Below are 12,730 nucleotides of genomic sequence, written 5' to 3'. Positions count from 1 at the left end.
TGGATTCTTTTACCATTGAACCATCAGGGCTCCAAAAGAGAGTTAAAGTGGTCTCAAAACCTAGGAACTGACTATACATCTTCCAGTAGGAGCAGAGCACCTTTGCAGTCACAAGCTTTTAGAAGACTATTTGAAGGGACTCTCTCAGGTCCAGAGTTAGACTTTTAGTTAGATATATTTTTAAAGTATAGCATGACAACAAGGAGCTCTGGTGGCCTAGAGTGTAAAGAGTTGTGCTGCCAACCCAAAGGCAGTGAGTTCAAATCCACTACAAAGATGAACAATCTCATCCTGTGTGATTTACAGCCTCTGAAAACCTGCTGGAGTGTCAGCTATGAGTTGGTTCCATTTTGAAGGCACAAAAACAACAGTATAAAAACTGAAAGTGGTGAATCCCTAGACAAAATATTCATAAATACTACTGTCTGAAACACTTCCCTCCCTCCCTCCCCATGGCTGCATAATTAATGTGCACCAAGCCTGCTTTTAATAGTTAACGTGCACCAAACCTGCTATTATTAAGATTATGTGTGGTTTAGTCGATTGCCTTATAGGATACAGCAGAATTTATGTGTGTAGTTTCCAGACTATAAACTCCACAGGACTAAATCTTCACGTCTTTCTTTAATGGAGTTGCCATCTCTCTGGTAGCTGAACGCCTAACTATTACACTTTCAGGACAAGAGGATTTAAAACAAGTGAAGGCTAGATGGATTAAAACAGAAAACTTAAATTTCACATTATTTCAAGAGTATAATGAGCTCTACTTCACATGATAAATAATTTCTTTGTTCTACAATTAGCGTCAGAACTCCTTGTTCTTCTGGTTCTTCTCTGTGCGATATTCCTAAAGAGCCGCTTAAGATTGTGCACTGGCCTGTTTTGGGACACAGTAGAACTTGCTATACAGTGATGTTAAAACTAAAAAGAAAAAGAATTTTTGTGTATAATTTCGATATATGAAGGAATTAAAAGCAAAGGATGAATTCCTTGGAAGTCTAAATTCTCATTGTGCGGGAGAAAAATCTTTTACTAATGGTACCAAATCTTGAAGGACTATTATGGACCCTTCAGTTTCCATGAGCAACAGTTTGCTTTCAGTAACTGAAAATCAGGAAAAAAAGATATGATACTGATTCAAACCTCAGTTTTCAATTAAATATCCCCCAAGTGGGTTGCAAGGAAATTTATTGAGGGTGACAAAAATGCTTATATTGATCCGACACCGCTTCCCCCCTTCCCCCCAGCACTGATTCACAGTGTGGTTATAAGCACTTCTCTCAGCCTCCTTTTGCTGTAGTGATCTTTTTCTGTGAAATGGGGCTGCTAATAGTTAATCTGCCCCTCCTGTACCACAGAGATTTTGGGAAGATTAATGAGTGACTGTTTTCAAGACTCTAAAAGATCCTTTGAAGAAAGACTGCAGATAAGACAGACAATATATTTTATTCGATCCTAACCAGCAAATGCTCTGAGAGAGTCCAGAAACAAATACCTAAAACTCTAAGTGGATAGTGTCAGTTCCAATTTACTTCTTCACTTGGAGAAGGTGGTGCTATTAGAGTCAACTAGGGATATATATACTAGCACTTTCTAGTGGCTGGATGTGTTGAAAGAAGTCACAGAGACACTAACAGAGAAGTTACTAGAAATGTATCAGCCTTTGGGAACTAGAAAGACAAGGTGCAGCGAGTGAACCAAAGAAGGTAGAAAGGAACAAGACATACTGGGGGTAATCAGTGAGTTCCATGGCCTAGCGGTTAAAGAGTTGTGCTGCTAATTCCAAGGCAGGTGGGTTGAAACACAAGAGAAGAAAAAGCAATCTCCTCCCACCTCTCCTTCAATTTACAGCCTCTGAAATCTTGCTGGAGGCAGCTATGAGTCAATTCTGACTTGATAGTGAAGACTTTTGAGTTTGGGGGCTATTGAAGCACTGCTAAGAAATAGTGATGCTTTTGTAAACCAAGACCTTTTAATCTTTTCCCTCCTCTACAAACAAACAAGAACATCAGTCTCTCACAAATGAACACAACAAACCCGCTGTTCTGGAGTCAATTCTGACTCACGGTGACCCTCCATCAGGTTTCTGAGGCTGTAAATCTTTGTGGGAGTAGACTGCCTATCTTCCTCTCATAGAGAAACTGTGGGTTCAAACTGCTGAGCTTTTCCCTCGCAATTCATACATAAATGCAATATACTACCAAAGATCCTTCAAGTCAAGAGAGATGAGTGGGAAAGCAAACAAAACACACTGGCATCCAGTGGGAACCAACTCATAGCTGCCCTGGAAGCAGGTTTCTGAGACTGCAAATCATACAAGAGGAAACTGCTTTTCTCTTTCCTTGGAGTTGATGGTGGATTACCATCAGAGAGGCACCGGGCCTTAGGGCTAGAGGCACATCTCCCTCCCCACAAGGCCACGAGAGCTCCCTTTAAGACAGAAGAGAATTGTATTTCAGGACAATGTTCAAGGCAAGACGGCCAACCAGCTTTACAAAAATTGCAGCAGTTCTTCAAAGAACTGCTGTGTGTGTGTGTGTGTGTGTGTGTGTGTGTGTGTGTGTGTGAAAAAAGGTATCATTGGTCCCACTGGAGAAATGTCGAAATGACAGGATTGAGTTCTTCAACCATTTCTTGGAGAAAGGATGGACAATCTCCTCCCATGTGATTTACAGCCTTGAAGAGGCGCCCCACTGGAGGGTCAACTATGAGTCAGTTCTGACTCAAGAACACACAACAATGAGAACATCCTATATTTTAGTCATTTAGCCTGACCTGATCTGTATATTGTAAAAAGACGATCTGAACATGAAGACACCCATTTCTTGTGTACAATACTACCCACCGCACCACTGCTCTCATCCAAGGATGGGCTTTCTTTACTTCTTGCTTTAAATGTTTTTATAGTGTTCTAAGCACAGCAGCCTCCACCTGTGGTGTCTTTTTGGTTTTCTTTCCCATAGCTTCATGCTGATGCTGGAAAACCATCTTTAAAGCACGTTTAACTTCACTGGCCGCTGCTTCTGCTCAGGGCCTTGAATTTGCCTCCTCTCCTTGTTGTTGCAAGCATTCCTCTCAAACTCTCAACACAACACATTTTCAGCTATTCTTAGATTTTAATGCACATTCTACTATTTCTACTCACCAAAGCAAATTTCCCTTCCATTCTAAGTATCAACTTATTAGTACTTTACCAGTTACCAGTTGCCCTGTTGGACTCATGGCAACTATGCATTTGTTAGAGTATAACAGACCTCTGCATTAACCTTCTGCAAAGACTGCTTTGCTACTCTTTCTCTTCTTTAAGCTCTGTTTCAGGTGAGTATCCCTCTAAAACGGGGTCCACTGGAGTAACACTGCTAATCCAAAGGCCGTGCCTCTCTGATGGCTGGAATCCACCAATGTTTTCTTGGGAAAAAGGCGAGCAATCTCCTCCTCAGTGATTTTAGCCTTCGAAAACCACGGGAAGACTCAGCTATGAGCAGATTCCGATTCCACAGTGATGAGAGGTCCATCTACAAGACTGCAGCTTGGCTACGCAAGTTCAAGCAAACAAACCTTTCCTTCCACGGTACTGCCACCGCAGTTGCTCACTATTTTTAATTTCTCTTACTTCGCGACCAAATTCCTGGGTTCACAATGTTTTTATCTACGCACGAGTAACTTAGGCCAAGTTAAGGAGCCCTGGTGGTCTCCACGGTGCCGAAGTAACAGACTGTGTGAGCACGTCTGGCAGTTTGGAGGGATAACTTGATGATAGTGCGGCTTTTGTAGTTGCTGCTTTGCTTTGTTTTTTATTATGCTAAAACGAGTAAATTAACTTCTGGAAGCTCAATTTCTTAATTTTTGAAATGGGAATAACCTACTTTTAAAGGAAATAAAGTATATGACATACCTTAGCATTATGCCTGGAATAGGGGAAATATTTGGTAAATAATTTCTTCAATCAATGAATGAATGAATGCATGAATGAAAAAAGAAATCTGTTTTTAACCTGAAAAAATGTTGTCTGGGAAGAAGAGAGTCATTCATTCTTGCATTTTAGCTACAGAGTGAGGGAACAGTTGATCAAGGGATCACTTCCAGGCTCAGTGTCAGTCTTCAAGTTAAGTGACAGCACTAGGAACAGTACGAGCTGTGCGTAGGAGGAGCCATGGAGCCTGTGTAGGCTTTTCCCTATGCAGATAAAACTATAATTGTATGAACTCTTTCAGGTTTGTTTACCTCAGGATCTAGTTTCCCGCATTGTGTCTGCTCCTTTCACCAGACCAAGAGGAAAGTTTGGCTTTGAACTTGCAGGAAGCCACATTGTCAGTTACTGCAGGAACCCACCAAGTGCACGTGAAAGCATGCATTAGAGAAGGTAGAGATCAGAGGGCATTTCAAAAGCTGCAGGAGCGATTCAGATTCTCTTCTTTAAAAGGGCTCTGATGCCAGAGGAGTGTGTGTTGGGTTCTTCTGTGCAACGAGTGTGAATCACATTTGTGGTTTAATCTTAGGAGTCTGATTTTAAATTCTCAGGTAGGTTTTCTGTGGGTTGGTGTTTTGTGGGTTTGGGATTTTCTTTTCTTTCTTTTTTTTGTGGAGGGGAGATGTTTTCTGCTTTAGAGTTCTTGTTTAGCAGGCTTTGGGGGAAAGCCACATGCCACTTTGTACCACCTTGCCTGTAATTCCTGCAGAGGATTTAGCAGGCAGGAGATAAAGGGAAAGTAGCAAGATGGTTGCTTCATTTATTTCCTTGTTCCTAGCAAAAGGTGCTGCCATCAAATGTGCGCTGAAGGCTAGTGGTCGTGAAGCAAACATTTGCAGCTTGATTTTTTAATAATGAATTGCTGTTTTTTTTTCTTGTTTGGTAGTAATTATTGTTTTTTAAGCAACATATCAAAAGAAAAAATAAATGACACTAGGAGTGGGCAACCACAGACTCGAGTTTGACAACTAAAAAAGAAGACTGGGCAGAGTCTCTGGTTTATGTTTTTCAGTCTGTACAAAGGAATAACGTGGATGATGAACAGACTTACTGATCTGAAACATTAGCTTGCCTGTGCAAGAAAATGGAAGAAAGCAAAATGTACTCTTCTCCAAAAGATTTGAATATGCCTGTGCCACAAACTGCCATCAAGTCAATGCCAACTCCTAGTGACCCTATATGATTGAGTAGATCTACCCCACAGAGATTCTGATACTATAGTTTATACAGAAACAGACTGCCATAACTTTCTCTCATTTAAAGGCAAAACAGGAAAATACCAAGTAACCTTTCTATGTTATTTTAGTTAGCCTAAGTTCATTGCCAGGTGACAGTAATCACTGGTTAAAATGTGTGTGTGTGTGTGTGTGTGTGTGTGTGTGTGTGTGTGTATACTGGAATTAAATTTCACTACTTCACTTAAGAGAAAATAATTTCATAGATATCTCTTGCACTTGAACAGAATTTCTTAGCTAAAGAAGTAAATAAAAACATTTTTTTGAGTCATTATTTGTATCACACTATATTCCATTTTAGGAATGAAAAAAATCAAAACATACCGGTTTAAAAGGAAACAATAGTAACGATTCAGCTCAAGCTTCTTATGTAAAAGTTATATCATATGATAATGCAGTTGTACTGCATATTCAATTTTGATATGTAACCTTTGAAATAAATTGGAATATTCTTTCCTGCTACTCTTGGCACACGCCGAGTGATCATAAACAATAATCTCATAAAGGTCACTTGCTAGATAAGCAGTGCTTTGGGCAAGAAGTGTACAGGGCTACTCAAAGATGTTTTCCTTTTCTCTCAGACTCTCAATTTATTATTTCTTTTTCCTTCTTTGAAGCCCCAAACAACACACTTTTCCTTATATTATGCAGATTCTTAGGATGTCTGGTATATTTATTATTTTTTGGTTTCACGCTTTTTTGCTTTTTTAATGCAACTGGCTAGTAAAAAGTATGAGAGAAGGGATAACTTCTCAAAACACAATAAAAAACAAACACCATCCTGAGATGCTAGTAGGGATTCTTGTGTGCCGTTAGTCACCTAACAATAACAACAACAACAAAAGTAGGCTAATTTAATATGGATGATAGTTTTATTCTAGTCTCTCTAGAAGAATTTCTATCACTTAATAGATATAATAGGTAAGAATAATGAGTTTTGATGGTTTCTTTTACAAAATTTGCTCATGTAAATAAATATACTACAGGACTTTATAATAAGTTACAAATGAGCTTATATTGCTTAACTACGATAAACTAATCCACTCATATGAAAGCTACAAAATGTCATTTTGTTAAGGTTTCACTTCTTCCGATTGTGTGTTTTCTTTTTATTCATTAATAAAATGATATTTCTTTTTTTAATGAAGATTTTAATGAATGTTTATAGATAACTTTGATTTTCTTTCATTCATTCAATGTTGCACATTTTCCTCCAAGTCCCCCTCACTCAGTTCGCTTTTCTCTTTAAAAAAATATTCTTTCATTGTTGTACAATCCTCCTTCAACTTGTCCACTTTACTACACAGCTCTTACTCTGTATTATACGGTTGAGTTGAGAATGACTCAGAACAACCCTATGAACAACAGATCTGAACCTTATCCTATCCTGTGTGATCCTCACCTCTGACACATTTGAGCCTATTTCTGCAATTATGTGTCTTTCCATCTAGTTTAAAGTCTTCCTCTCTTTTGCTGACCCTTTACCTTTCCAGTCATGAGGTCCCTTTCTAAGAGGTTGTATCTCCTAACAACATGCTCAAAATATTAGAGATGAAGCTTTACCACGTTGCCTCCAAGAAGTATTCTGGCTGCACATTATCTGATTGGATTTTTGGACAATCCACAGGATAGTCAGTACTCTTCCCGAACAGCACAACTCAAAGGCATTAATTCTTCTTCTATCATCTTTGTTCATTGTCCAGCTCTCAAATACATAGAAAGTGACTGAAAAGACCAGAGTCTGAAACAGGCATAATTTAGTCTTCAGAATGACATAATTACTCTTCAGTGCTTTGGAGAGATCGTGAAAGCCGACATGTCTAATGCAATATGTCTTGTGAGCTACTGCTGGTACCAAGGGTGTTGTCTTGATCAAAGCAAGATGAAATCACTGACAACCTCTATTCCTTCTCCATCTATCATGATGTTGCCTATTGGTCCAGTGGTGAGGAATTATATCTTCTTGATGCTAACATGCAATCCATATTGAAGGCGGTAGTCCTTGATCTTCTATAGCAAATGTTTAATATCCTTCTCACTTTCAGCAAACAAGGTAGTGTGATCTGTGTAATATAGGTTGTTGATGAGTCTTCTGATCCTGATGCCACATTGCTATTCATAGAGTCCAACTTCTCAAATGATTTGCTCAGCATACAGATTGAATGTTGTTGTTGTTATGTGCCGTCGAGTCGCTTGCGACTCATAGCGACCCTATGTACAACAGCCCTAAACTCTGCTCTGTCCTGTGTCAATCGCACTGTCTCTGACACTCCCATCCCAATTATGCCAGTCACTGAATCAATCCACCTCATAGAGGGCCTTCCTCTCCTGCGCCATCCCTCCACCCTCCCAAGCATGATGTCCCTCTCCAAGGACCGGTCTCTCCTCACAACATGTCCAGAGAGACACCATTGCTTTTCAGCACTTTGGAGAGGTCCCTAACAGCAGACTTTCCCATGGCAATGCACCATTTAATTTTCTGGCTGCTGGTGCCAAGACTGTTGACTACAGAGCCAAGCAAACTAAAGATGTGTATAGTCTCAATCTCTTCACCATCCATCCTGGTGCTGCCAGTTGGTCCAGTGGTGAGAATCTTTGTCTTCTTGACATTGAGACTCAATCCATATTGTAGGCTGCAGTCCTTGACACTCTGCAACAGGCACTTCAGGTCCTCTTCAGTTTCAGCAAGCAGGGTTGTGTCATCTGCATAACGCAGGTTGTTGATAAATCGTCCACCAATCTTGACCCCACATTTCTCCTCATAGAGCCCAGCCTCCCGGATAATCTGTTCTGCATATAGGTTGAAAAGGTATGGAGATAGGATGCATCCCTGGCGTACACCCTTCCCAATTTTGAACCATGCAGTGTTCCCTTGCTCTGTTCTGACGACTGCCTCCTGGTCCAAGTATAAGTTTCGCATTAGAACGATCAAGTGTTCTGGGATTCCCATTCTTCTCAGAGTCAGCCATAGTTTGTTATGATCTACACAGTCAAATGCCTTTGAATAGTTAATGAAACACAGATAGACATTCATCTGGTATTCCCTGCTTTCAGCCAAGATCCATCTAACATCAGCTACAATATCGCTAGTACCACAACCCCTTCTGAGCCCAGCCTGGACTTCTGGTAGTTCTCTGTTGATGTGCTGTTCCAGCCGTTTTTGGATAATCTTCAGTAAAATCTTGCTTGCATGTGAAATCAGTGAGATTGTTCTGTAGTTTCCACATTCTGTTGGGTCACCTTTCTTTGGGATAGGAACAAATATCGATCTCTTCCAGTCAGTTGGCCAAGTGATCGTTCTCCAGATTTCTTGGCACAACTTGGTGAGCACGTCCAGGGCAGCATCTGTTAACTGAAATATGTCAATTGGTGTACCATCTATTCCTGGAGCCTTATTTTTTGCCATGTCCTTCAAAGCAGCCTGAACTTCTTCTTTCATCACCATAGGCTCTTGCTCATATGTTGTTTCATTAAATTCTTCTGTGTCTTCCAATTCCTTTCGATACAGTGACTCAGTATATTCCTTCCCTCTTCTTTTAATACTTCCTGGATCCTTTAACATTTTACCGAAAGCATCCTTGATCATAGCAACTCGAGGTTTGAATTTGTTCTTCAGTTCCTTGAGCTTAAGATACGCTGAGCGAGTTCAGCCCTTTTGATTTTCTGACTCCAACTCCTTGCAAATTTCATTGTAATATTTTGCTTTGTCATCCCTTCCTGCCTTTTGAAATCTTCTATTCAAGTCTTCAGTGTCTTTAATTCTTCCCTGTGCTTTGCTTCTCTGTGCTCCAGTGCAATTTTCAGAGTATCTTCTGACATCCATTTTTGTCTTTTCTTCCTCTTCTGTCTTTGCAATGACCGTTTGCACTCTTCCTGGATGATACCCTTGATATCCTCCCACAACTCATCTGGCCTTTGTTCATTAGTGTTCAAAGCCTCAAACCTGTTCCTGAGATGGTTCTGAAATTCAGGTGGGATAGACTCAAAGTCATATTTTGGTTGCCTTGGATTTGGTGTAATTTTCCTCAGCTTCAGCTTGAATTTGCATATGAGTAGTTGGTGATCTGTTCCACAGTCAGCTCTTGGCCTAGTTTTCACAGCTGATATTGAGCTTCTCCAGTGTTTCTTTCCAAAGATGTAATCGATCTGATTCCTATGCATACCATCAGGTGAAATCCAGGTATATAACCTTCGTTTATGTCTCTTAAAAATGTATTTGCTATGAATAAGTCATTGATTGTGCAAAATTCAATCATTCTCTCTCCAGCTCCATTTCTATCACCAAGTCCATGTTTTCCAACTACTGAATCTTCTTCTGCAGATTGAATAGGTGTGGAGAAAGAATATACCCCTTCCTTCCTTCCTGAATTTCAAACAAGTGTTCCCCCATTAATACGATTCCGCCTGCAGACATTAATTTCTTTTGGTATCTGCTGTCATCAAATTTGTCTACTGATAAATAATACCTATACCCCTTTTGGAGCTTTGGTAGCATTTAGAGTGAGTTGTACTGCTAACATGAAGACCAAATCTTTGGTAAGTCATCCACCAGCAGCTCCTCTGGAAAAATATGGGAATCTCCTCCAGTTTGGTTTCTAGCCTCAGAAATCCAGTGGAGACTTTTCTATGAGTTTGTTTAGACTATATGACAATGAAATTGCTGTTAGTGAGCAATAACGTGTAAAAATATATTATTGCTACAAATCTATTGGAAATATTCAATGTGAGTCACTCATGACTGGTTAGCAGTTTGGCTATCTGACAGCTGTTTATAGTGTCAGAACAGAGGATCTCACAAAATCATTACAGGAAAGATTCACCTGCACTCTGAACTTCAGCTCATTCATTTGAAGTTTCTTTCCTTAAAATCTAATAATAAAGTAATTTTCATGCAACAACACTTCAGCAGAGAACTTCTAGAAGTCCAGGCTGGGTTTAGAAGGGATCGTGGTACTAGGGATAGCTAATGTTAGATGGATCTTAGCTGAAAGCAGGGGATACCAGAGGAATGTCTCTCTGTGTTCATTGACTATGCAAATGCGTTTGACTGTGTGGATCATAACAAACTGTGGCTGATGCTGAGAAGAATGGGAATCCCAGAACACTTGATCGTGCTAATGAGAAATCTATACTGGGACCAAGAGGCAGTCGTCAGAACAGAGCAAGGGAACACTACATGGTTCAAAATTGGGAAGGGCATACGTCAGGGATGCGTCCTATCTCCATACCTTTTCAACCTGTATGCAGAACAGATTATCTGGGAGGCTGGACTCTATGAGGAGAAATGTGGGGTCAAGATTGGTGAAAGATCTATCAACACTGTGATATGCAGATAATACAACCCTGCTTGCTGAAATCGAGGAGGACCTGAAGCGCTTGCTGCAGAGGGTCAAGGACAGCAGCCTCCAATATGGATTGAGGCTCAATGTCAAGAAGACAAAAATCATCACCACTGGGCCAATTTGTAGCATCAGGATGGATGGTGAAGAGATTGAGATTGTTCACAGATTCAGTTTGCTTGGCTCCACAGTCAACACTCTTGGCACCAGTAGTCAGGAAATCAGAAGATGTATTGCCATGGGAAAGTCTGCTGTTAGGGTCCTCTCCAAACTACTGAAGAGCAAGGGTGTCTCTTTGGAGACTAAGGTGCGTCTGATACAGGCCATGGTCTTCACTATCACTTGTTATGCATCAGAGAGTTGGACAATTACTAAGGAGGATAGAAGGAGAATTGATGCCTTTTAGCTTTGATGCTGGAGAAGAGTATGTTGGGTACCATGGACTGCTAGGAAAACAAACAGATTCATCCTGGAAAGGATCAAAGCGGGTTGCTCCTTGGAGGAAAGGATTCTAAGGCTCTATCTAACATACTTTGGACATGTTCAAGGAGGGACAGGTTCTTGGAGAGGGACATCATGCTTGGTAGGGTGGAGGGAGAGCACAGGAGGGGAAGGCTCCCTATTAGGCAGATTGGTTCAGTGACTGGGGCAATCGTGATGGATGTATTGGAGACAGTGTGATTAGCACAGGACAGAGCAGAGTTTAGGGCTGTTGTACATAGGGTCGCTATGAGTCTCAAGCGACTCGACAGCACACAACAAACAACAACAATCAGCAAAGTAAACTTTTCATCTTTTTTTGTTGCATCTTCTTCTAATAAGAAGACTTCATGCATTTTAACATGCGTATTTAGGAATTGAACTCACTATATGCCAATAGGCTAATTTTTATTTTATCTGCCTTTAGAGTCACTTTAAGGGGATCATGTGAAGCCATTTAAGAAATGATTCTTATTTTCTTCCTCTCCCTCTTAAAATGTAAATTAAATGTCAAAATTTTCAAGTAAGGATGAAATGACTTGATTCCCAGTTATGATTGTGATGAAAAGATTTATAGAATTCATGTCATTTGAAATAGAAGCAAAAGTCAAGAGATACTGATACAGGAAGAATGCCATTCAGGTATACGAATCCTTGGAGAGATGAGGATAAGGAATTTCCATTTACCTTATTCTAATAGATGTGTATCATTATAACTTCCACAATTTGTTACTACTGAGGATGTTGAAGTGAACTCTGAGAAATGAAGTATCTTGGAAGCTACTGAAGATCTCACATTTCTTATTGTTCAAAAGTGAAAGATTTTAATAGAGGGAACATGAGTGCTAGCTTTGCAAATAGAATAGCACTTACAGTTAAAACATAATGCATTTGGATAAATTCAACAACACACATAGTTAAAAATTTAGATGATACTGTCCATTGTATATTTTTCTTAGCTGATGAAATGTGAGAATATGCATTTAATAGAAGCCTGACTTGGAACTTAGGGAGCAACAAGACTATTGTGAAGTCTGATATGGAGTGATAGCTAGGGTTGAGAATGTTTCCTATAAAGCTTTCTTCTTTGTTAATGAGTAAATGTTGGAGAATTTAATGTTTGAAGCAGTCCTCAGGACAAGGCAGGGAAACACTGCATGGTTCACAATCAGGAAGGGAGCACGTCAGGGACGCATTCTGTCTCCTTACCTTTTCAATCTATATTCAGAACAGATTATTGGAGAGCCTAGGCTTTATGAGGAGAAATGTTGCATCAGGTTTGGAGGAAGACTCATCAATAACCTACGTCATGCAGATGACACAACCTTAGTTGCTGAAACTGAAAAACTGAATTTCTTGTTGCAGAAGGTCAAGGACTGTAGTCTTCAGTATAGATTGAAGCTCAACATCAAGAAGACAAAGATTCTTACCACTGGGCCAATTGGCAGCACCATGATAGGTGGAGAAGAGATTGAAGTTGTTAACAATTACAGTTTGTTCGGATCCACAATCAACACTATTAACACCAGCAGTCAGAAAATCAAAAGACAAATTGCATTATGAAAATCTGCTGTCTTTGAGCTCTCCAGAGTGATGAAAAGCAAAGATGTCCATCTAGAGACAAAGATGCACCAGATCCAGGCCTTGGTCTTCTCAATTACTTGATATACTTCAGAGAGTTGAACAATGACTAAGGATGACAGAAG

This window comes from Elephantulus edwardii, unplaced genomic scaffold (genome assembly GCF_000299155.1).
Source record: "Elephantulus edwardii isolate Elephantulus edwardi_28Jun2011 unplaced genomic scaffold, EleEdw1.0 scaffold00020, whole genome shotgun sequence".
Lineage (NCBI taxonomy): Eukaryota > Metazoa > Chordata > Mammalia > Macroscelidea > Macroscelididae > Elephantulus > Elephantulus edwardii.
The sequence above is the reverse complement of the archived record's forward strand: the minus strand, read 5'-3'. Positions refer to the sequence as shown.